Here is an 11091-nt window from a genome sequence, read left to right as displayed (position 1 = left end):
TTTGTCCCTCCTTCCTCGTTACCAAAACATCTTAGTATACCGACACTTAGGTAAATGTCTCTAAATCCAGAAGTTAAGTTGTCAAAGTATATCGGAGTCAACCGATACTGATCAGGTTCTGCTGATGCTGAGCCCGCAGCCTTCACCATAAGGTCCAATTCCCCAAGCCTGCTGACCTTATATGTCCATCTCTTTGCAGTATAGAATGAAAAAAACTCCAATAGATATCGGCCACTGTTGGCGATTTTCCTTTAAGATGGAGTGTATCACTTTCACTGAGACCGAGAAGTGTTAAGCTGTACATGAGTCTTTGTGGCTCGGTTGTTAACCAAAAGGGTGGTGGTTTGAGACCTCCCTGGGACGCTATGAGCCTTTTAATGAACACACCCTCTTCACTTCATTTCTCCATGGCCGGTCTTGTACCGCAATCAAATACAGAGCCCGTAGGGGGCAGTAAGCCCGCATATATAGCTCACTGTGTATATAATGAAGAAGCGGAGGTTAGTTTCTAATCTGCATGTTGCAGAGCCTTACGCAACTCATACCAACAGTTGGGGTTTGATCCCTGCACGGGCTATTAGTTGAAAGACCATTGTAAATGACGTGTAACAGATTTATCCAGCTGGCTTTTATGTTTCATACTAAATTGCTATCTTGAAACCAAAATAATTAGAAATATGGAACACAACTGTTGTTCCCCATGAAGGAAAGCTGTTTTACACTGACGTCACTCCTTTTTATTTAATCCAGATTTTAAAAACAACTCCGACCTATCAAAGGAAAATGTTACACAAAAGTTGGAAAGCACACTCTGAATCCATCTGTATATTTGATTTCCGCAATCCGTTCAAGGCTGCCTATGTTAATCGTAAGTGTATAGATGAAACATTTAATATATTGTTCAGTTTAAATCAAAATGCTTTACTACTACAAGAGAGAAGTATAGTATGGAGGATGCGACAAATGTGTGATTTCTTGGAAGAAAACTACTTTTCTTTGCGTTCGAAATTAATTCGAAACAATTGACACACAAACCCTTTGTCTTTTTTAAAGAGATTATATCTTTAAACAGACAAATGTATAAAATGTGTTTTTTTTACCTAGAGATTTTGGACAGGGGCGATGTATTACTAGTAGAGGCTGCTGACTAACACTGTACTGTCTGGAGATCAGCTCCATTTGCAATAAAAAAACGTGCGTAACAAAGCTGGAGAGCAGCTGAACTTGTGCTCAGTAGTCAGTATGGTGCTGAGGGTTCAATACTGTCGTTGTTGTATTACCACGAGCTGCACAGGCTCTGAATCAGACCATTTCAATTAGTCTGATCAGTGCAGGACAAGTTAATGTAGAATTATTGCTTTGTCTGTCTCTTGTTTGTATATAAATGGATGTCTCTGATAACTTAGTTAGTTTTTATTTTAGTTTTACGATGTAGGTCATGCGTTGATATTCCTGATTCAGCTCATGTTCCATAGGAGAGAAGAGATTCCTCCTGTTTCTCGTACAACCATATCAGAACAGAAGCCCATGTCACCCAGCTCTGATTCAAGATCGAGTTGCATCTTCAACATTTTGTTTTTGTTTCTGATCATAATTTTATTTAGTTATGATCAATATTGAACTTTTTCTAAGTAAAACAAAACTAATCAAACATGCAGGGAGATTTTTGAAAAGTATTAGGAGTTGATAGGGCGCTCCTTCGGAATAGTCGTCAGAAAATGTGAGAAAAGGAAAGTTACGTAAACTCTCACACACAGCATTAAAGACTGGAATCTGATCATAAAAAAACTAGCTGTCTCCCCGTCGGTAATCAAACCCCGGTTTCCCGCGTGACAGGCTGGGACACAAACAACTTTACTAACTAGGAGCGCTTGCTAGCTATTAGGAGGCATTTACTCTTAAATATGTTACTGTTTTGGGTTTCGACTTTAATTTTCCCGATACCAGTTTTTTACAAAAGTAAAGGCACATGGCACATGTGTGGCACATCACGTCCAAGTTTAGTGACAACTACCTCAGAGATTGTAAGCTGGGTAGTTTCAGATCACTTTTTTTAAAGGTTCAAGCAAACCCGAATACCTTTGTGTAATCGTTTTTCATAAAGTGTAATTGTATTATAGCATGTGCCTTTAATGATTTTCTTGATACGTTATATGTGCTCTTGTTTGTATTGTATGTAGTTTTGTTGTTCAAATAAAACGTAAAAGACACAACTTTCCGGATGCGGCTGCTGTAAAAATAAAATGACATCAAGGGTGCTGTACGCAGAGGTCTGAAACCTGCTCCACAGAAGATCTTTATCCAGAGGTGTTAAAGAAGTCGAGATCTCGCCATGAGAGGGGAAGCATCTCAGAAAAAGCAGGTGCAGTCGGTTCCACGGTCATAACGCCACTAATTCGGGCGACAAGAGCAAAACCCACCCGGCTTCCTCCGGGCAAGTAATGAGACAAAGAGACAGTGCACAGCGGGTAGCGTGGCCGAGCGGTCTAAGGCGCTGGACTAAGGCTCCAGTCTTTTCGGGGGCGTGGGTTCGAATCCCACCGCTGCCAGGTGCTCCTGTCGAGACCCCCTTTCAGCTGGCTTCAGACGAAAGGGAGGGAACTGCTTTTTGGCAGTCTCTCGAGAAACTAAGCAAAGTGTTTAAAGATACTATCTCAGCTTGACATCAAGGCACAAAACAAAAACCTTCTTGCGTCCTCTCAACCCAAAAGCGCTTTGCCACTTTTTGCGTTATGCAGGGAACGATGTCTGCCCAGATCTCTTTTGTGTCAATGCAAATCGTAGTGTGCCCTCCGTTTTAATGTTGGCTGTGCTGGCGTGCTGCTTCTGTCTGTGAAACTTGAATGTTCTGCTTCTTCACACCAAATCGTCGGCGGGGGTTGAGCTTGTTAAATCTTTGCGCATAGCGCTCCTTTGGAAGTACTTTGTCCAAGTTCAAAAGCAATCGTGGGATTTACTTCATGCGTGCAAAAAGCATGCCTCGCACGACAGATTTAAATGGGGAATGGAGCCTGCTTCTTGCTGTTTTTCCTGTGGTAGCAGTTACAAAGTTGATCGTGCTTTCACATTCTGTTAACAGTATTCACTGGCTGAGCTTTATCAGTTGGTTCGTAAAGGAATCTCTGCTTCGGTTCCAGAAAAGTCATCTGTAGTGTGTTTTTTTCCGTGCCCATGGCAGTCTTTTAAAGCTGGTAGTAATGGCGGCGAAGTTAATTTTTTATCCTCTTTAAAAGAATAAGGACGGGCTGGGGCGAGCTCCATTTACCACTCTTTCAGCTAACCGCCGAACTCGCGAACTGATTACACTGCAGAGCCACAGGCGCCTCGCTTTTCTCCATTCTCTGGGTTAGGGTGAAAAAAAAACTTTGCTGGTATTAGCTGGCCTGCTGGGAGTACCTTTTCTTCACTGATAAGCAAGATTTGTGTTTCATCTTTCACAAGCTGTATAGATTTCTTTCAAAACATGTTGTTCCAGAAAGGAAACGAACACTTGCATTCACCTGAATTAAAAGACATGGGATTTGCCCATAAGGATAAATTCTGTACAGTAAGACAGGAAGAAAGGCACCGCTGGGAATCGGACCCAGGATCTCCTGTTTACTAGACAGGCGCTTTAGCCAACTAAGCCACTGCGCCTGGCAAAGTGCTGTCCTTTGACAGCCACTTGGACACGTCTCAACTGCTCTGAGACATCTGTGTTCGGTGTGCACCGAGCCTGCTCGCCTTGCAAGTTGCCTCATTTACATGCGATAGTTCCACCACTAAGAGAAAGGATGAGAAATGGCTTTTATCTGTCACTTTTCATGTCAGAGGATCTCAATCTGCTTTCCCTGTACAAGAGGATGTCCAACTCATGTAGCTAAAGACGTAGACGACAGTGCTCCACTGAAATCTTGATCTCACAACCCTCGGCATGACTCCGCTATGTTCTGCTTTAGACAAAGGGGGGAAAAGACTTCTTTCATCACACGTTTTGCACTGTTTACGGTGTTTGCAGTGCTCTTTCTTAAATGAAAACCAGGAATCGGCACCATATGAGGTGAGACTAGATAATATTGGAACAAGTAGCCTCGCCATTCCATGCGTGACGTGAGCAAAGTGTAATTCCTGTCTTTATAGTGTGCTTGTTAGAGACATAGCTGGCACCCAGAGCGCTTTAAATCCGGGAGTCAGCAGCCCAAGACAAGAGAGTTTCCTTCGTCTATGTTTTTGCGTGAAGGGGGAAACCATGCGTGTGCTGCAAACGATCTTAGTATCGAAGTGCCGTCCCACATAACCGATCCGAACAATCTGCTTTACAGAGGAGCACTGCCGGAGCTTATCGTTGGCAAACTGAAGACCAGGCTGACCTCTTCTGTGACTCTTGAACACTGAGTCTCAAGGTTGTGAATTCAAGCTCCACGCTGGCGGGAAATTCCATAGGTAATGATCACATTTTCTTGCATGCTAATCAAAAGAAATATTAAGAAACTTTTCCCGATACCAGTTTTTTACAAAAGTAAAGGCACACGGCACATGTGTGCCACATCACGTCCGAGTTTAGTGACAACTACCTCAGAGATTGTAAGCTGGGTAGTTTCAGATCAGATCACTTTTTTTTATCAAAGGTTAAAGCAAACCCGAATACTTTTGCAAGAGACATTTCAGAATCCCAGTCAAATCCAGTAAGATTGCTGGATCCTTTGAATTCGACTGAACTATAGCACAGATCTGCAGTCCACCATTAGAATACTGTGGGTGTGTTGTATAAGCCATACCGCCCAAAATAGTTCTAAAACAGGAGAAGCATCCTCGTTTAGGAATGTGGTATAAAGTGAAATGGTCTGGGAAGAGTCCTACGTTTGAACAGTTCAAAATAGACGTAAAGGGGTATTTACGGACTCTTTCGAAATGTAAGAACGAGCTGTGCGGACCTTATCTTTATTTACCTTGTGTAATCGTTTTTCATAAAGTGTCATTGTATTATAGCATGTGCCCCTGACGATTTTCTTGATACGTTATATGTGCTCTTGTTTGTATTGTGTGTAGTTTTGTTGTTCAAATAAAACGTAAAAGACACAACTTTCCGGATGCGGCTGCTGTAAAAATAAAATGACATCAAGGGTGCTGTACGCAGAGGTCTGAAACCTGCTCCACAGAAGATCTTTATCCAGAGGTGTTAAAGAAGTCGAGATCTCGCCATGAGAGGGGAAGCATCTCAGAAAAAGCAGGTGCAGTCGGTTCCACGGTCATAACGCCACTAATTCGGGCGACAAGAGCAAAACCCACCCGGCTTCCTCCGGGCAAGTAATGAGACAAAGAGACAGTGCACAGCGGGTAGCGTGGCCGAGCGGTCTAAGGCGCTGGATTAAGGCTCCAGTCTCTTTTGGGGTGTGGGCTTGAATCCCACTGCTGCTAGGAGTTTTTGTGTTACAACCACCAAATGGAGCAATGTGTTAAAAGCTACTTTATCAGCTTAACATCAAAGCAGGGAAAAAAAAGTGTTTCTTCTTCTCAACAGAAATTATCGTTTCCACCTTCAGCAGGGAAGTTTGTCTACCAAGATCACTTTTGAGTCAGTGCAAATCACAGTGCGCCCTCAATTTTAATGTCGGTTGTGCTCCTTTTTTCTGTGAAACGTTAATGTTCTGCATTTTCAAGTCGAGTCATCCTCAGGGGTAGAGCTGATTATGTCTTTCCGCATAGCGCTCCATCAGAAATAACTTGTCTAAGTTCAAAAGAGATTGTGGGTTTCACTTCAAGCAATCACAAAGCATACCTCACATGTCAGATCTAAATGGGGAATTTGTTGGTTACGAAGCTGAACGTTTTTCCATGTTCTGCTAAAGTATCCACTGGCTTGCCTTTATAAGCAGTCTTGGAAAGATAAGCTGTGCTTCATCTCAGGAAAAATCATCAGTACTGTCATTTTATTCTGTGTGTATGGCCGTTATTTAAAGTATATAAAAATCACGAGTTCATAGACATCCAAATATCAACAGCACCTTGTAAACCTGTCATAAGAATTCCTTCAATCCAATAGTTTCACTCCAGGGAAAAGGCAGGGAAACATAGAGAATTCTTATTTAAAGACAACATCCGTATTGGATTGCATGTAAGCAGGCACCACTCAGAATTCCTAATATGATTTTGAATTCAGTTTTGCAGTGCTTTAGTGCTTTACTACTTTCAGAGAGTCCTTTATTGACCTTGCTGAAGCAGAGAAGCGACATAATCACAATTGTGACCAGTTTTTCTGCTGTTTCTGGTTAATACTGATTATTATTTTGTATTTTGATTAGTATTTTTCGTAGCGTTCTTCCTCAGCTTTTTAGTTATTTGGTGAGCAAGAACCACTGAGAACGAGTCTGAATCAATCAAGAATACATATGGTACTGCTGTCCTGTGTATTACTGCTTCATCCTAACTGAGCTTTTCAGTGTTGAAGAAGACGTTTCCAATTTCGATTGCTGGTTTCAGAGGATGTGCTACAAGATCACAGATTCATTTGAAAAGATTTGGAGATGCATTGGCTGGGATTCAAACCTGGCTCAATTGCATGAAGGCACTTATACTCAGCAACGACAGGAAAGGAGAAGGGGCCAGAGGTAGTGTGGCTGAATGGTCTAATATGCTGGATTTTAGGCTCCACTCTCTCAGGGGCATGGGTTTAAATCCCACTACTGCCCAATGTTTCAAGACCTTACTTCCTGTGATTTGTAATATGGTCAGTAAAAGCACTTTATGTAAGTATCTCTTATGTCAGCACTACAAGTCACTTACTGCTCCACAGGACCAGGGTTCAATCCCTGGCATCTTCAGGTGTTTTATATAACTGTACTCACATCGAAATCTTCTGTTGAGTGAGAACTCTTTGCTCGTGTTCATAGAGAGCCAGGTTTACCTTTTGAATCTCACCCGGGATTTCCTGAGAGATCATTCAGCGAGCGAGACCTCCCTCTGGACTCCGCACTGAGCTGAAAGCTGCACGAATTCCTCACTGTGTGTCCTGTACTGTTACAGGTGGTCCAGCGTAAATGTGCAGCACAGTGATATGAACAACTTGAACTTTTTCTGTATGTGAAGGAAAATGCAAAAGAGCATGTAAAGTATTGATCATATAAAATATCCATAGTACAACTCGAGAAAAAACTGAAGCACAAAACAGCGACTTTTGATGATTACAAGAGATTCAAGAAACACAACCGTCCGCAGATGGGTTCGGATCCTGAACGCTTAAGTCAAAAGAACAAAAGCGAAGTAAACTCACTTCATTGTCTTATAGTTTCTGTAATAAAACAATTTTTTACTTTCTTTATAATTTCTTACTGTTGATAGACGATTTATTGAATTTTAACAGAATCACAATTACAAATATTTGGGGTTAAACTGTTATTCACATACTCTAACAAAGAGAAACGTTAGTGTCTTCCAGTGTGTGAGCCAATTTCTCAAAACATTAAAAAATAAGTTACAGAAATTGAATTGTTCTACTTTTTAGGCTTGCATAACCCTTGAAGGGTTAAAATGTAAACCTTGTTACATCTTGTAAATCAGGACTAATTTTAATATCAAATGAAATTACTACAGAAGAAAAGGCTTAACTGAAATATGAATAAGTAATTTCATTTGATATTAAAATTAGTCCTGATTTACAATTTTTGGACATGGTTCATCTTAAAGAATTTTGTAATAAGTTTCAGTTTAGGAAAATCGTGCCCAGAAGCTACCAAAACTGGTTATGTTCACATAATGTGTAATGCCAAAGCAGGAGTTGGGGTGGGAAACAAAAGGCATTTCTTGGTATGAATCCTTAAACTTCATAGATGGCGTTCTAGGACTTCTCGCTTCAGATAAAGCTGTCAATACATCATAGATTTCTACTCAACCAATATCAGCAGTGTTATCACTACCGAACACTAAATATAGATCCTGGCAATAATTCATGAGTTGTTTGTTAGAAAATTATTTATGGTTTTTTTTAAACATATTTTCAATACCAGACAAAAAGTCGAAAGTTTCAATTTCATGCAACTGATGAAATCTCTCTTCGATGGAAGTTATACAGTAAGTACAGTACATCCAAAATACTGCGGAATCAATCAAATTTACATGTTTCTTGTGGATCCAGAAGATCATTTTGAGACTCAAAACATGCCTGTCTTTTCTTTTTTCGAGGACGAAGGAGTAGCAGCAGGAGTAGCAGTTATGGCAAGAACGTGTTTAGAGTTCAGGACTTCTCATTTCTAATGCAATACCATCGACTCGGAAAGCACCGCCCGCGATAAAAGAAATTGCAGAATTGGTCTGTTCATGCTGCCTACACGCTTTGAATTGCTGGCATTTTCTGCAAGCGTTCCTTTTTGAGGGTTCATGAAATTCCTCACATTTGAGCCAACACTAAAATATTTCATTCGGGGTCGCCTAATTCATAGTGCAAACCGAATCTACAGGGGAATGCTGTGGAACATGAAGCCGTTTGTTATTCTGTTGTGAGGTGTGAGGGGCGGAATGCAAATCGAGTTGGTGAATAGAAAATGAAACAGGAGTCACTTCTTGAGCTACGAATTCCAAAAAGTATGAAAACCTGTGCATTTTAACAGTGCAGAATACTCACAAATTGCACTGAGTTGCTTGCTTTCTTCTGCTGCTTTTATATTTCAGTCATTCACTGTCAGCTAGCACTGGAACCATTCAAGAGAGGTAAAAACGGAAGCTGTCAGGAGTGGGATTTGAACCCACGCCTCCATTTGGAGACCAGAACACCCAAGCCAGCTGGAAAGACACATGTCCTTGAGTCTGGCGCCTTAGACCACTCGGCCACCCTGACAAGCAAAAGCAAGTGGTGTGCTGAATGCACCAGTAGTTGACTAAACTGAGTTTCTTCCCTGAAATTATTTGCTTGCGAAGACCCAAGTTGCCTTGAATGGATCTTGGAAATCAAATATACGGATGGATTGTTATTCGGTTGTGAGTTTTGAGGGGCGTATTATAAATTGAGTTGGTGAAAAGGCGCTTTTTGTTAGTCTGTCGGGAGGCTGCACAAGGTGTTTAGAGGGAGAATTCTAAAAGGCAGGCTCTCTATGTTTAACATCAAGAAAGATTTTTTTTTCTCAATGGAAATGCTCTTTGGCGCTTTCAGCTTTACGTAGGGAACAACGTCTGCCGAGACCACTTTTGAGCCAGTGCAAATGGTAATGTGCCACCAAGTACATTTAATATTGGCTGTGGTAGCGAGCTGCTTTTGTTTGTGAAGCTTTTACTTCTTTAAGCTGAATCATTGGCAGGAGTAGCTTATTAAATCTTTGCTCATTGCGCTCCATCAGAAATACCTTGTCCATGTTCAAAAGAGATCAGGGGATTTACTTCATGCTTTCACATCGCATACCTTACACGAAAGATTTAAATGGGGAATTGATTGTGCTTCTTGATGTTGTTCCTGTGGTTGCCTTGGTTACAATGGTGAACGTTCTTCCACGTTCTGCTAGAGTATCCACTGGGTGGGCTTTATCAATTGGCTCGGATAGGTCATCAGTGCTCCGTCTCCAGAAAAATAATCAGCACTGTCTTTTTTCTGTGGGCATGACCGTCTATAAAACATATAAAATCACGAGTTCATTGATTTCTCCAAATAACAACAATACATTTTAACCCTTCAATCCAATAGTTTTACTCCAAGTAAAAAGCAGCGCAATATATAGAGAGATGACATTCAAAGATTTCAACGTTCTTATTGGATTGCCTGTATGCAGATATCGCTCAGAATTGCTTATATGATTTTAATTCAGTTTTTCTCTACTACTTTCAGAGTCTTTTATTGACCTTGCTGAAGCAGAGAAGTGACATAATCACAAATGCAACCAGTTGTGCAGCTGTTTCTGGTTAATAATCATTAATGTGAAAAAAAAAAGCTCCTTGCATTAAGATCAAGAGCAACCAACGCGCTCGCTTGTTGAGTTGGGTATTTTCCGAGCTACTCTTCCTTAGCTGTGTAGAGGTTTGATGGGTTTACTGAGACAATTATTCATTGCAGCAGCAATCACGAGGTGATTCGTTGTGGCTTTTAGAAAATCAATTGTCAGAACAACTAACAACGCACACACACGGGTTCAATACACGAGATACAGTTATTAATATAAATTGTGGACCAAACATATACCAGTCTGCCTGGATACAAGCGGCAGACCTTACTGTGAGGGTTATCAATACACAAGGTATATAATCTCGAAGAGATGCAAACACAAAGAGATACACAACAGAGAATATATGTCAATATATATCGTTCGGTTACCAAATCGCTAATCAGTGTTATTACCCACTGTTACTCTAAACTCGGAAGTAAATGCAATACTCATGAATTAAATTGATAACAACTTATGTTGAGGTACAATTGAATTCTCGAGACGCAATGTAGAACATGGGGTTTACTTATCCGCTGTGTATGGATTTGGAATTTCCTGGCACGAACACCAAACCAGCTGACAGGCTCTGTTGCAGCCTCGGTTCCAGCGGTTGTCCAATGGGCATTGTCCCGGCGTCCTCTGGCTACCGACCAACCAGTCGAGGTGCAGCTCAGAGTTGGACGGGCGGAGGAATCTGATTGCGGCGCGCAGGGCAGTCGTTGCTCCGAGGGGATCTACCAGCAGTCCGGCTGGCTAGTAGAAAGTCTCTATGCACAGAGTGTGACTGCGAGTCCTCACAAGTCACTCTTTTGCCCGGGAAGAAGCTGGTTCGTTCCTGGACCAGCGCTGCTTCTGAATAAACTATTCAGGTTGTCGACAAGGGTCCAACTGTAGGCTGCCGTTGATCAAGCGGAGCATTCACGTTGGTAGAATTCTGAGTACGTACGGGATCCTCGGTCTCGTGCTTAGAACAAAGTCCAAGTCCCAGTGCAGACAACAGCAGTTGTCACATGATTGTCTCTGAGGATGCCCGAAAATGGCCAAGGAGAGCCCCGATCTGAGCTTGCGCTCCGTTTTTGACCAAGACACAGATGTGTGCTGATTGGTTGAGATTTTGGCGGGCATTGGAGACCCACGTGGTGTTACCACGCCCTGCCAATCCCTGATTGGTTGATCAAAGTGAGATATGAGTCACTTACTCCTGACGCTT

General features: G+C 41.7%; 2 non-coding genes across 2 annotated transcripts; one reads left to right on the top strand and one right to left on the bottom strand.

The window, feature by feature from the left end:
* Positions 1–2467: 2467 nt before the first annotated feature.
* trnal-aag (transfer RNA leucine (anticodon AAG)) lies at positions 2468–2549 on the top strand. Its single transcript has one exon. It is a non-coding gene; the product is annotated as a tRNA-Leu (tRNA).
* Positions 2550–8696: 6147 nt separating this feature from the next.
* trnal-caa (transfer RNA leucine (anticodon CAA)) lies at positions 8697–8809 on the bottom strand. Its single transcript has 2 exons — positions 8772–8809; positions 8697–8742 (listed from the first exon to the last, which is right to left on the bottom strand). It is a non-coding gene; the product is annotated as a tRNA-Leu (tRNA).
* Between the last annotated feature and the right edge of the window lie 2282 nt (positions 8810–11091).

This window comes from Lepisosteus oculatus, chromosome 14 (genome assembly GCF_040954835.1).
Source record: "Lepisosteus oculatus isolate fLepOcu1 chromosome 14, fLepOcu1.hap2, whole genome shotgun sequence".
Lineage (NCBI taxonomy): Eukaryota > Metazoa > Chordata > Actinopteri > Semionotiformes > Lepisosteidae > Lepisosteus > Lepisosteus oculatus.
Note: the sequence above shows the minus strand (reverse complement) of the source record. Positions and strands in the feature narration are given on the sequence as shown.